The sequence below is a fragment of the Zingiber officinale genome, chromosome 4A (genome assembly GCF_018446385.1).
Source record: "Zingiber officinale cultivar Zhangliang chromosome 4A, Zo_v1.1, whole genome shotgun sequence".
Lineage (NCBI taxonomy): Eukaryota > Viridiplantae > Streptophyta > Magnoliopsida > Zingiberales > Zingiberaceae > Zingiber > Zingiber officinale.
In genome coordinates, this window is record NC_055992.1 from 59,249,836 (window position 1) to 59,264,056 (window position 14,221).

General features: G+C 38.6%; 1 long non-coding RNA gene across 1 annotated transcript; it reads left to right on the forward strand.

Annotated features, from left to right (window-relative positions):
- Positions 1-900: 900 nt before the first annotated feature.
- On the forward strand, positions 901-5,443 carry LOC121973320. Its single transcript, XR_006109506.1, has 2 exons — positions 901-954; positions 5,272-5,443. It is a non-coding gene; the product is annotated as an uncharacterized LOC121973320 (long non-coding RNA).
- Positions 5,444-14,221: the final 8,778 nt, after the last annotated feature.

Here is a 14,221-nt window from a genome sequence, read left to right on the forward strand (position 1 = left end):
ATCGGTATACCCTAGATTCGTGGATTTGACTCACTGATACTGTGGTACCCATATTATACATATATGGATATGGTTATGCTGATCAGTTTTATTGCTATGCTTAGTGTCATCGTGATTGCGTCTTTGCGCGATTGTTAGCTCACTATGGTTGGTAGCATCGCCCGATTCATATCTTGCGCACATCACCACTCGTGGATTAGTGGTATATCGAGGCGGTGTGTGGCGGTTCTATTTGTTTGGCTCCGTTGGTGCGAGGACTCGGTGGTGGCCGTGAGACGATTCCTTCTGTTTAGCTCAGTGGCATTTAGTGTAGCGGTAATGGCCGTGAGCAGTGGACTCTGTTTGGCTCCGTTGGTCGGGTGACTCGGTAGTGGTGGCCGTGAGATACCTCCGTCGTCGTGTCAGGAGTTGAGGCATTGAGCTCCCCGTTTATGATTTGGGGTCATGGGGCGGAGTACTCGGCATCCGTCCATCGGTCACTCATCGGGAGTAGTGACGGCCAGTGCGGTTGTCACCTACCCTCGGTCTCACCGTTTGTGTGTGAGATAGTAGTGACGTCGGGGTGACGGGACCACGTCGTTAGCATCATATGCATTGATCGTTTATATTTTATGATTGTGTTTCGCGTTTGGTTGTTGCGTTTTGGTTGGATCGTACTTTTGACTGCATCGGGATTATTGACACTTCGGTTTGGCGACCCTTTTATGCGGATAGGAGTTCTGGTGATCTGACTTCCTCGGTTACCTTCGGTTTGCGTATTCCTATATATGATTAGGAATGTATTCCGTGTTTGTTCTTTATTAGATATATCTTCTACTCGTATCCGTTGGTATTATTTGAGTTGTTGAACTCACTTCGTTGACACTATCTTTTTAGTGCAGGTTATTTATGGTGTCGCTTGGAGCATCCTGTCTGCTGGTCCCCACGTCACATCAGAAGACTTATCGGTTTCATGTATGTTTTGTTTTTTTTATGTATCAGTTTGTTTAGCTTTGTACTCTGGTTTTATTTTTGGGAGTGTTGATGTTGTTATGTGGTATTTTGTATTTGTTATTGGTTGTGTAAGCCTAGCCGGCTAGCAGTTTTGTGTTTTGGTCTTGGTACAGCCGAGTGGGCTACTTTATTTTTAACTGCGTGGTTGTGTCAGCTAGAGGCTGAATTTGATATTAACTGCGTGGTGTTTGTTTTTTTTTATTGTTATTATTCCAGCCGCATGTGGCTGAGGTATATAGTGCGTGTAGAAAAGTTTCAGATTGTCCGCCGTACAGGGGAGATGCTGCCGAAATTTATTCGGACAGAGACTCCTCTGGGGCGTGACAATTATGCTTATCTTACTAACTCTGTGATATAGGAAATTGAAAGCTAAAAGTTGGTCAAGAAAGTGCTTCCAGGCGCCCGGAACGGTCCAAGCACCCAGAATGGTCCAGGAGCCCGAAGTGGTTCTAGGCGCCTGGATGGGCCTGAACCCAACCACTCTTGTAGATGAGGTGGTGTGCTCTGATTGACCGACACACATTAACAAACAAGCACACGGGAGTGGTCCAGGCAGCTAGATCGGGATAAACTTTGGCGGATAGAGCTTCTCTGAGGTAAGACCTAACAAGCTTACCTGAGTGTAGAGGCAAGACCTAATTGACGCTAGGCAACAAAGTCCTAATTAAGGGATTGGGCACGAAGTCTTGGTTGAAAGGATTGGGGACAAATTCTTAATCAAGGGATTGGGCACAAAGTCCTAATCTAGTGTATTGGGTATGAAGTCCTGGTCAAGTGGCCTGAGCAGAAGACTTGGTAGATCAAGGGCATTGGGTGGAAGTCTTGGGGGTCGTGAACACCAGGCGAAAGTCTAGGAGGGTCGAGGATCAAACGCCTAGCGAAAGTCTCAGAGGTCAAGATCATTGCTAAATAAAAGTCAAAATAGGTATTTAGAAAAGGTAATCTAGCTTGAGAGGAGTATGTGAGCACACATTCTCCATTGAGGGAACAGTAAGCGTCAGTTCAACCTAAGATTTCAGCAAAATCTAAAGTCAGAACTAGACAGTCCCTAAACTGTCCTGATCATTATGATTATTATATTATATTGTGCTTGTCTTACTAACTCTGTGATGTAGGAAATTGAAAGCTGAAAGTTGGTCGAAAAAGTGCTTCCAGGCGCCCGGAACGGTCGAAGCACCCAGAATGGTCCAGGAGCCTGAAGTGATTCTAGGCCCCTGGATGGGCTTGAACCTAGCCACTTGTGCAGATGAGGTGGTGTGCTCTGATTGGCCAACACACATCAACAAACAGGTACTCGAGAGTGGTCCAGGCTAGCTAGATCAAGATAAATTTTGGCGAATAAAGCTTCACTGAGGTCATGCCATGTCAGCTTGATGGGGGTGCTCGGGACTGGTCCAGGCACTCGGACAAGGCTATAAAAGAGAGTTTGACCAACACCTTAAACATAGAATTCTCTACGATTTTCGTGCTTGCGTGATGTTCCAAAAAGCTCTCCACGATGCCGAAATAATCCGTCGATGACAACGATCAAATCTACATGCTTGCAAGTTGTCGGTATAAGTGTTTATTATTTTCATATCATTTATTATAATTAGTATTTTTTGTAATTGATGAATCTTTAGTGGATTGCCTAATGAAAGAGATCAACAATTGCGTAGCAGTCATCCAACCAAGCAAAAGAAATTATGTTTTCATTGATTTTCATCTTTCTTATTTCTGCTGCGTACTCTCAACTGTTTTATAAAAACTTGAAAAAACCACAGGCAACTATTCACCCCCCCCTCTAACATGCTTTTCGATCCTACATTGTATTAGTTAATCCTTGGTTAGTTGATTTGTGTGTTGACTTGGTTTGTTTTCCATGTTGACATGCATTACAAATTTTATTATCTATAATTCCTAGTTTAGGTAATCCTTTTACTAACCCAAGTTTGTTTATTTTTGGATGTTCCTTATATGGATGAATTCTCCCATGATGAACCAGTCATGGCTGATTCCAAGCCCAGATAAAGGAGGAATGTTGTGTTAGGTTACTATCTAGTGTTAAACTATAGCAAATGTGTGAGATCTCGGAAAATTTAAATAAATAGGGTTATTTCAGAAATAGCCTTATAAAATTTTTTCGGAATTTTTAGAAATTTTATGGGAATTTTTCGAATCTCGTACGACGGGTTTTGAGGGGATCAATTTCGGGTTCGGATAAAGCCTATTTGGGATACCCATTTAAGTGAGGAAATGTTTTTAATTATAAATCATTTTCTTTTCTTTAAATTCCCTTCCCAAGTGTCGTTTCCCCCAAACCCGACGCCGATCACCCGAGCCTTCCTCCTCTCCTTCTTTCCCCGATCTCCCTTCCGTCTCTGTGCTCTCCCTCTCTCGCGGATCACTCGGCGCCGAGGCCGAAGGAGACTCACCATCGGAGCTCGACGGTGCCGAGGAGCTGGATCTGATCGGGGGTCTTGATCCAGTGAGTTCTGCGGCTGAGCGTCCACGGCGAGGTGGCTAGGGCACGGTGAGGAGCAAGATTCGCCGACACCCAACCGATCGACCTCCGTTCTTCTCTCCTCGCGCTGTTCATAGTGCGATCCACCTCTTCACTGGCCGGATCTGGATCGAGCCGTGCCACCCGACCGCCGGTGTGAAAGGGGCGATTAGGGCTTCAAAGGTAAGCAATCGAACCTTCTGTTGCGTTCTTGTTTCAATCCATGCCTTAGATTCATCGCCAGAGCTTTGCCTTTGGATCTTTGGTGCTAGATTTTTTACCCTATCAGATCTTGATCCTCATTCTTTTTGTGGCTGAATTAGGTCACAGATTGGAGGGGTTCCGTGAGGTTGTTCTTGAGTTGTCGGGCAGAGTCTAGGAGGTTTGTATTCGATCAGTGATCTCCTCAACTTGATCTGATTGTCGAGATAGTTTCCAGTGAGGGTCTGTTCCGAGGATTGGAAATTGTGCTGTGGGTTGCTCATTGATCCAGTAGCTCATTCAGCAGGACCTCCTTTCGGCAGCACTCTTGTTGGCTGAGCTTGAGGACTTTGATTCGAGACAGGCGTCTCGACGTTGGATTTGGCGTGATACTGTACCTTCTATTTGAGGCGGGTACCCTTTGACTTATCTTTTGATATTGTCTTATGATATGTATAGTTTATATATAATTACTAGTGATAGATGGTAGATTTATTTCTTCCCTGGTCTTAGCTAGTTGATACCTATCACATGCTTCATCTGCTAGTTGCTTTACTTCAAGATTGGATATTTTATCTCTTGCCATGTGTATATATGTTCATAGAGATGCATATCTATAGTGCTCTACTCTACTGTATTAGTTGCGTTACAGGTGTGATGCATGCTCTTGGATTCATGATACTTACATCATTGTTATATGTGATGTCTTTGGATTTATGCTGTTTATTTTCATTGTTATTTATGTATTTGTCTGTTTGGCATCTACACATATGGAGGATATGTTCAGGTATGACATATTATAGCTGCATGCACCATATCGCATGATTGCATGCTGGGCGATTGACGACTCCATTATTGTTGAGCTCGTCGGCCGGCTACATTGACCTGCGCACCACGTGACCACTGCATGGGTAGTGGCACAGCACACAGGGTGTGTAGGTTGCCCGGTGGTGCTCCGCTGGAGGCTCCACTCATAGGTAGTGTGATAGGCAGCGTGGTAGCACACCAGGGTCCCTCCCCGTCATTGTGTACCGGGAGATGAGAGCATGGCGCTCCCTCCTATAGTGAGGTTGGAGGATAGGTGTACTCCGGTGCATCCCGTCCACTCGGTCACTCTTCAGGGGTAGTGATGTCAGAGTGCACTACCACTCGGTCTCACCATTGTGTGTGAGATGACTGGCGTCGGGGTGACCATGTCATTGCATCATATCACTGATTGCATTAATTATGATTGATGCATTTTGTGATGCGTATGATTGACATGCATCTGAGTTATATGCTTTTGCTCGACTATCTTTATACGTATGTTTACGATCGGTTACCTGAAACCTCGCGGTAATCTGATTTATTTGATTATCGTTTCTTATTATTCTTGCTATAATACCTTATGCTATTCTTTGGTTACTACAGTTTATTTAGCTATGTATATCCGATTTTGACTCTCAGTAGGTTGTATGGTTAGAGAACTGTACTCTTGATCCCATGGTTTAGGAGACTGTACCTTAGGCTATTACTGGTGGATATATATTGATGTACATGTCTATTGGCTTACCTGCTGAGTTCTTTGAACTCACCCCGTTGTTACTATTTTTCAGGTTGAGGCCGTCAGGAGAGATTCTAGTCGCTAGGCCCTTTGTCGCGAAGATTTCTAGATATCGTTTTCTATATTCGCTTTTATTCGTATACTTGTGATGTGGGTTTGTATTGTGGACTTTATATCGAACATTCGGGTTTGCTACTTTGTTTTCCGCTGCGAATATTTCATTACTTCGTGGATTTCATTTCTTCATTGTAGTGGAGTAGGATGTGAACGTATATCTTCGTTGGTTTCTATATCATCTTTTCGTTAAATATAACTGCGTGGATTGTTTACTATTTGTGTGTATTGTTCCGGCCGAGTGTGGCCGAGGTATAGATATATGTATACTGAGATTCATATTGTCCGCCGTACAGGGGAGATGCTGCCGAAATTTCTTCGGACAGGGACTACCTAGGGCGTGACAAAATGTTCAATGAATGAATTCATTAAACTATTATGCTAATACTAGGTTGCTCCCTAGAAGAAACGCATTACAGGGTCCGATTGTAACATCTCGGTAAGGACCGCTACATCTTTAGAACTCGGGTATAGTGCTAAATATACAAGAGTTTGCATTGTAGAGTCCAATCGTAACATATCAATAAGGACTACTACATCTCCATGAGAACTTGGGTGTAGTGTAAAATAGGCAAGAGTTCTCACACCATAGACTAGATAAGAAAAAATATTATAGTCTAAGATTTAGAATATGGAAGATAGGAATCCTCACTGATAAATCAATAAGGTAGTAGATGCAATGATTAGGAGAAGAATTAGTATTTTGTGTATGTTGGTTGCTACTCGGAAAACCTAGAGGTTCCACTGTACAAAAATTTTGTACAAAGGTCTGAACTTTTTCCTAGCTACCATGTGTTCTTTTAAATTAAATTTTGGATCGCCTGCGGAACTTAACACGTTTGATCCAAAACTTAATCTATTTGTTCTTTAAGGTTTAGACTTGGATCTCCTGCGGAACTTAACACGTTTGATCCAAATCACCTAAGTTATTAATTCCATTAAATATTAATTTCCATAATTGGTTCCCAGTACTGACGTGGCGAGGCACATGGCCTTCTTGGATATGGGAACAACCACCACCGACTAGACAAAACCTTTTATGGAAAGCTAATATTTAATTTCCTAAAATAACTTTAGGTCAACCAAAAAGAACAATCAAATCACAAGGAAAAGAAAAATAAAAGAACACAACTTCGAAAAACATATTTGAAATACTAGAATCGTAAGCCTCTTGTATTTGGTATTATTTCCATAAATAACTAGCATGATGCGGAAAGGAAAAATTACTAGTTATACCTTCTAAAAGACCTCTTGATCTTCTATCGTATTCCTCTTCTAACCTCGGGCGTTGTGTGGGCAACAATCTTCGAGATAAGAACCACCACACCTTCTTCTTCCTTGCAAGTTTCTACCACAATTCTCGAGAAGTAGAGGTCAGCCACCACCACCAAGCTCCAGGGATACAAGAAACAAAATCACCTTTCTCTCCTTCTTCTCCTAGCTAGAACCGGCCGCACCATCAAGAGAAGAGAGGTTCGGCCATAAGAAGAAGAGAAGAGGAAGAAGCTAGGGCAGGCCCAAGGAGGGAAAGAGAGGAGAAGAATAATAGAGTTGATCACCGTGAAGGCACCTCTACCCCTCTTTTATAATCCTTGATCTTGACAAATAAGGAAATTTTAATAAAAATTCCTTAATTCTTTTATCATAAAAAGAAAAATTATTTTAATTAAAAACAATTTTCTTCTTTTAATAATAATGGTCGACCTTCTAATTTCCCAAAACAAGGAAAATTTAATTCACACAAGAATTAAAACTTCCTAATTTGTTTCTAGAAATTTATAAAAATTTCTCCAATAATTTTATCCCTTCATGATCGGTTAATAAAAAAATTTTATAAATTAAAATTCTTCTTTTAAACATGTGGATAATTTCAAAAGGAAAGTTATCTCTAAAATTAAAATCTCTTTTCAATCTGAATAAGGAAAGATATCAAATCTTTTCTTAATCTTTGTAGAAACTAATAAAGAGAATATTTAATTTTAAACTTCTCTTTAAATTATTATCATGGTTAAAAGGAAAGTTTTCTTAAAATAAAATCTCCTTTCAATCTACAAATAAGGAAAGATTTAAATCTTTTCTTAATCTTTTAAAAAGCTTTAAAAGGAAAGATTTAATTTTAAACTCTCTTTTAAAACTATGATATCCACATAAGAAATAATTTTAAAAAAATCCTTTTAATATGATGTGGTCGGCCACCTAAGCTTGGGCTCCAAGCTATTGGTCGACCACCTTAAGGCCAACCTTTAGGCTTGGCCGGCCCTAGGCTTGAGCTTTGGTCGAGCGTATTGGTTGGGTAAGAAGGTGGGTATGTGGTGGGTATAAATCTCTATATACAAGAGGCTACGATAGGGAACGAGAGAATTGGTTTTGGTCTCCGATAAAATTAAGCATCCGTGTTCGCCCCGACAACTTAATTTTATCAATAATAATTCATTCCACTGGAGAACTATTATCGAACTACCGCACCAATCCCAAATTACATTTTGGGCTCCTTATTATGAGTGTGTTAGTCTTCTGTGTTTAAGATATCGAATGTCCACTAATTAAGTGAGTTCGACAACTCATTTAATTAATATCTTAGTCGAGTAGTACCACTCAACCTTATTATCATGTCGGACTAAGTCCACCTGCAGGGTTTAACATGACAATCCTTATGAGCTCCTCTTGAGGACATTATCAACCTAGTATCTCTAGGACACAGTTTCCTTTTATAATCAACAACACACACTATAAGTGATACCATTTCCCAACTTATCGGGCTTATTGATTTATCGAACTAAATCTCACCCATTGATAAATTAAAGAAATAAATATCAAATATATGTGCTTGTTATTATATTAGGATTAAGAGCACACACTTCCATAATAACCGAGGTCTTTGTTTCTTTATAAAGTCAGTATAAAAGAAACGACCCCAAATGGTCCTACTCAATACACTCTGAGTGTACTAGTGTAATTATACAGTCAAGATAAACTGATACCTAATTACACTACGACCTTCCAATGGTTTGTTCCTTTCCATTATGGTCATGAGCTACTGTTTATAATTTATAAGATACTGATACCATGATCCTCTGTGTGTGACACCACACACCATGTTATCTACAATATAAATTAATTGAACAACTACATTTATCATAAATGTAGACATTTGACCAATGTGATTCTTATTTCTAGATAAATGTTTATACCAAAAGCTAGGCTTTTAGTATACACTCTAACAGTGTATACATGAGATAAAATAGGTAGGAGAGAAGGTAAAGATGATAGAGAACTTGGGTTTAAGTTATGGTATAAGGGAAAGAGTAAAATAAGAAATGAAGTGGGCATTGTTGTAGATAGTTCGTTAAAGGATGAAGTTGTAGGAGTAGTTAGAAAAGGGATAGAATTATAGCCCTTAAGATAATAGTCGCAAAAGAAACTATGAACGTAATTAACATATATGCACTGCAAATAGGATTAGATGAAGCTACTAAATCAAGATTTTAGGATGACCTAGATGAAATATTATAAAATATTCTACTAAGTGAAATGATTTTAATAGGGGGTAATCTAAATGGACATGTCAGACTGAAAAATGAGGAATATGAGAGAGTATATGGGGGTTTTGGGTTTTGAATTAGAAATGAAAAGGAAAAACTATATTGGATTTTATGATAACATATGACCTTATATTACCTAATACATTTTTTTAAGAAAAGAGAAGAATATTTGGTTACATTCAAAAGTAAGAATAATAAATCACAAATTGACTTTTTTATAATTAGGAAGGGAGATAGAAAGATTTGTAAATATTGCAAGGTCATCCCTGAAGAAAGCTTAACTACTCAATATAAGTTAGTAGTATTGGATATACGCCTCAAGCATAATATCAATAGAAAGAAAATATATATAACTCCTAAAATTAAGTGCTGGAAGTTAAAAAATGAGAAGCAAAATATATTAAGAAAAATGTAGGAGTACAAACATTAGGTGAAATATACGGTAACTCTAATATGACATGGGATAAGTGTTAGTTAGAGCCCTAGAGCCAATCATTTGATGATTGTTGTATGGTCTCGTTGTATCATATTCTTGTATATAAATAAAGACATTTATTTTGGTTATTATACTTACTTGTATTAGTGTCAAATAACTAAGTATAATAGCGTCCTTGAGTAGAAAGTTCTTACCTATATCAATCGATTGCTTGAATCGATAGTGAAATGATATAGGGAGCACTACTTTTAATCATTCCTAGTCAAGTATTAACATTCAGGGGCAATGTTAATGTGACGAGACTAGCATGTAGGTCAACTCGATGACTTGATCTCACAAGTCATAGATATGGAGATATCAAGTTGACACATGGGTATGTATTGGAGAATGTATACTGAATGACCCGCCATAAGAAAGTATCATGGATCGTTATATGAGTGTCATATACTTTCTCATGTGGCTATTAGTATGACTACTAGTCCTTGGACCTGAAGTCATCATGGTTCCCTACATAAGGAGTTACGTACTTTGGCTTCGTCAAACGTCACCCGTAACTGGGTGGACTATAAAGGCGATTACTGGGTATGTAACAAATTATGCGGAGGGATGTGAGTGATGTAGATGGGATCTATCCCTCCTATATGACGGGAGTGACATCGATATTCTTGATAGAGTGAGACCACTAAGTGCATGGCCATGCCCAAATGAGTCAATATGAGATATTAAGCTCATTTGATTGAGTGAGTCTACTTGGAGTTCAAGATTTAGATTGATTAGAGGATGACACGGTCTATGCCTCACATTGATCAATCTAGATGTCTAGGATAGAAGGACAATGTCATATATTGTGAGGAGTCACAATTAGTAGTCACAAGGTGATGTTGGATCTCAACATTCTTATAACTTGGGTAGTAATGATGTGTTGCTAGATACCGCTCGTTACTTATGCTTCTAAATTGGTTTAGGAGCATTGCCAACGTTATAAGAACCTATAGGGTCACACACAAAGGACAATTAGATGGAGATTATGAACCAAGAGGATTAGATTCATGTGATGAATCAAATTGGATTAAGAGTAATCCTAATTGAACTAGAACTAATTGAGTTGGACTCATTTGATTCATGTGTTCAATGAGTCTAATTTAGATTATGACTCATTGAATCAATTTAATTAAATGAATTAGATCTATTATATTAAATTGGCTTGAATCAAATGGTTGGATTTGATCAACCATGAGAGTTATAATGTCAAGTTTGACTTGACTTGAGAGGAAGAGGAAGAGACAAGTTTGACTTGACTATTTGCCACCTCATTTGTGAGTTGGCATTAAGTGGCCAATAATATAATGGTGTTACACATCATTGAGTCTAGCACATGTGTGTGCCACCTCATGGAGGTTACAAATCTCCTCTTTAATGGCCACATTAAATGAGAAAGGAGGTTACAAACCTTAATGTGGTCGGCCACTTATGGAGTTTTGGTGGAATGAATGGGTTAATTTTTCATTCAAGCCAATTCATTCCATCTTCTTCCTCATCTCATCTTCTTGCTCTCCCTCTCCTCCTTCTTGGCCGAACCACCTAAGGTGCTAGCACACCTTTTGTTTGGTCTTCTCCACCTAGTTTGTTCGTGTGGATACACATAGAGAAGTGTCTACTTTGACACTTTCGAGATCCGGCGAACCGAGGCCGAGCGGGATACGCGAAGGGCTTCGCATCAAGGGTAAAGATCTTCTCCTTTGTAGATTTAGTGTAAATCTAAGTTAGAAACTCGTACACGTAACGTTTTGAAATTTTAATCTTCGCACGGATCCGGTGGCTAGGGGTTTCGGGGTTTCCGTAACGCAAAAAGCAGTTTTTACGGCCCGAAAAATCCAACAATAAGAGTGTACTCGGTGAGTCAAAGGGGCATGCACCACAAAGTAAGAAATCTTGGTAGTGGAATAAAAAAGTACAAGAAAAAGTAAAGGAAAAATGAAAAACTTATAAGAAATTATATATTTATAAGAATGGGGGCAACTTAAGAAAATATACAATAGTCAAGAAAAAGGTTAAGAAAGTAGTGAATTGTAACACCCCAAATTTCATGATTTAGAGTTCTAAAAGTCCATAAAAATATTTGGAAATACTTTTAAAATATTCTAGAGATTTTTAGAAATTTTTAGAGTATTTTTATGTAATTTTTGGAGTTCGTTTGGTATTTTTACCAAGAGGAAGAAGTGTTAAAAAAAAAAGAGAAAAGGAATATGTTGAAACCAGGATTTGAACCTGCAATCTGTGACTTCAAGCAAAACTAGCCCAACCAGCTGAGCTACATGATTTTTATTAATCTTATATGGAGCAAAATGTATATATGCAGTAGTTGGAACGTTTAAAATAAATTGAAATTAAAAGTGCGCGGCTGAGGGATCGAAGTCGAGACGTTTGACCCGAGCAAAACCCGCCTGACCAGCTGTGCTGGCGGCCGATGTTAAATAAGGAAAGAGTGAATAATATTTAAGGTATAGTAATTAATAAAAATCTTAGTTATAAAAAAAACAGCTTAAGTTTTTCCCGAAACCAAAACTTTTCCTCACCCTTCCCTCGCGACGGCGCCGGCTCTCGGGCGGAAACAGAGCCGAATCTAGGGCTCATCTTCGGCGGCCGACGAGGACTTTTTCCGGCGAGATCTCCACACCTTCGTGATCCCCTCGTCGAGAAGAACAAGTAGATACCAAGAGATCTTTGAGGAAACAACTTCTCCGAATCCTAGCAGCCTTTTTCTCTCCGGTTGTAAGTCCAAGAACAGCGAGGTGAGTTGCTACTCACCTGCAGTAGGAGTTGTTCCGAGCTTTGATTCGTTTTCATGGCTTTCGGATTCTTGTTTTCATGATTTTCTTCCTTATTGCTCTAAAGGTTGAAGTAGCCATAGAACCCTAGTTTTCAGATCTAAAGCTTTGGTATTCAGCTTAAGTCTTGTTGAGGTTTTGGTTAGCATAGTAAGTTTCGGATCTTGTTTCCCTTGAATTTGAAGCATGCCGTACAGCAGTGATCTCCGTTTAGTTTGTTGCCTTGGCACATAACAAGAAGAACAATCATGCTTTGGTTCCTTGTAGGTTCTAGTGTATCATCATATCCACGTATCAACTTTAGATAGTAGCAGAATTATTTTGGTAAATGGAAATTTTTAGCAAGCCTATATGCAGAAATTCATTGGTAGTATGCAGATTATCTTGTGAGCAAATTTTGGATCGGATTCAAGGTGGTTTATGTTCCTTAGTGATGCTTTCAGATTTTGGAACAAATTGTTTTATTTGTTTATGTTCCTTAGTAGACTTATTCATTTGTAGCTTAATTAGACATGCCAATTTGATTTCCTTTATAGCTTACTGGACCAGCATGTGTTTATTAAGCATTTAAGTTTCAGTTTTGATGTATATACATATATATGCACATTGAGTATTATGAGTTAGTTTAATCTGTTGGTTTCCTTAATGGTAGATTAATGGATTTATTTAGAGCAGTGTACAGGATTGATTGTACTTAATTCCTTGGGTATCTAAAGCAAGCTATTAATTCTGTATCTTTTGGAAATGAATAAGTTGATTAGATGTTAACAGCATTGTGAATTTAGTTTATATAGATATACATGAGTAGATCTTTTAGCACCCATTTGCTATTGATTTCGGGTTCTTTTCTTTTGCTGTTTTCAAGCATGAGCAGTTTTAGTTTTCATTGCTGTTTAGTATTTCCTGATGAAGCATGATATTCTGCTAATTCCATGCAGCAACGATTCCTTTATTTTCTAGATTCTATTGTATGCCTAGTAGTTGAATTGGTTTTACTTTCACAGCATGCTTAAGTTGTTCTAGTTTCCTATTTGCTATTGGAATAACATGAGTAGTTATATTTTTATAGCATGCAGATTTTTATAAGTAAAGTATGCAGATTTTTGATAGGCTTAATATGCAGATTTTTGTTAAGCTTTGCATGCAGATTTATGTTAAGCTTTGTATACAGATTTTCAGTACGCAGGGTGTGTTCTAGTGCACACCAAGTGCTTGATAAAATGCTTAGCTCAATATAATGCTACAGTAGGCATTTTAATAGCTCAGTTAATGCAGTAGAAGCATTTAAAATAACTTATTTAGTCTTGCTTCAGCTTATGGGACTACGGTCCGATGGGTGGGCTCCCACAGTCGCCTCTAGGTTGAGATAACCTAGTTCTAGGTTCGGATAACCTAGTTAAAGCAAGGTAAGAAAATTAATTATGAAATCGGTATTTTATTTGGCACTGTATTGGATTAGATATCCATTGGGTTGGGCTCCCGATCGTCCCTAGGTTTAGATAACCTAGTAAACCCTACTAGACTCGGAACTTGCAATCCGGGTTTAGTTAGGGATGCGCGCATGACACAGTTGCCGGGCCCATCAGCAGCATGATTACTATTTTGATCTATTATGTAAATAGTTTTCAAAACTCCACAAATTAGTTATGTGAATACAAGTTAGACTCAGTTTAGCATTAATTAGTTCAGCTAATGTATCAGTTCAGTTTCTTATTGGTACACATGATAGTTCTATGATTAGCTATACATGTTTAATATTTCAGTTAGCATGATTCCTTTGCTATTTATGAGCATGATTAGCTATACATGTTTAATATTTCAGTTAGCATGATTTCTTTGCTATTTATGAGCATGATTAGCTATACATGTTTAGTATTTCAGTTAGCATGATTCCTTTGCTATTTATGAGCATGAGTAGCTATACATGTTAGCTTTTCAGTTAGTTGATTTCTTTGCTATTTATGAGCATGAGTAGCTTTACATGTTAGCATTCAGTTTTAGCATGTTGTTTATTTATATACATGCATATCGAGTTTTTGTGAGTAGGATAGCGCTCACTAAGCTTTTAGCTTATAGATACTA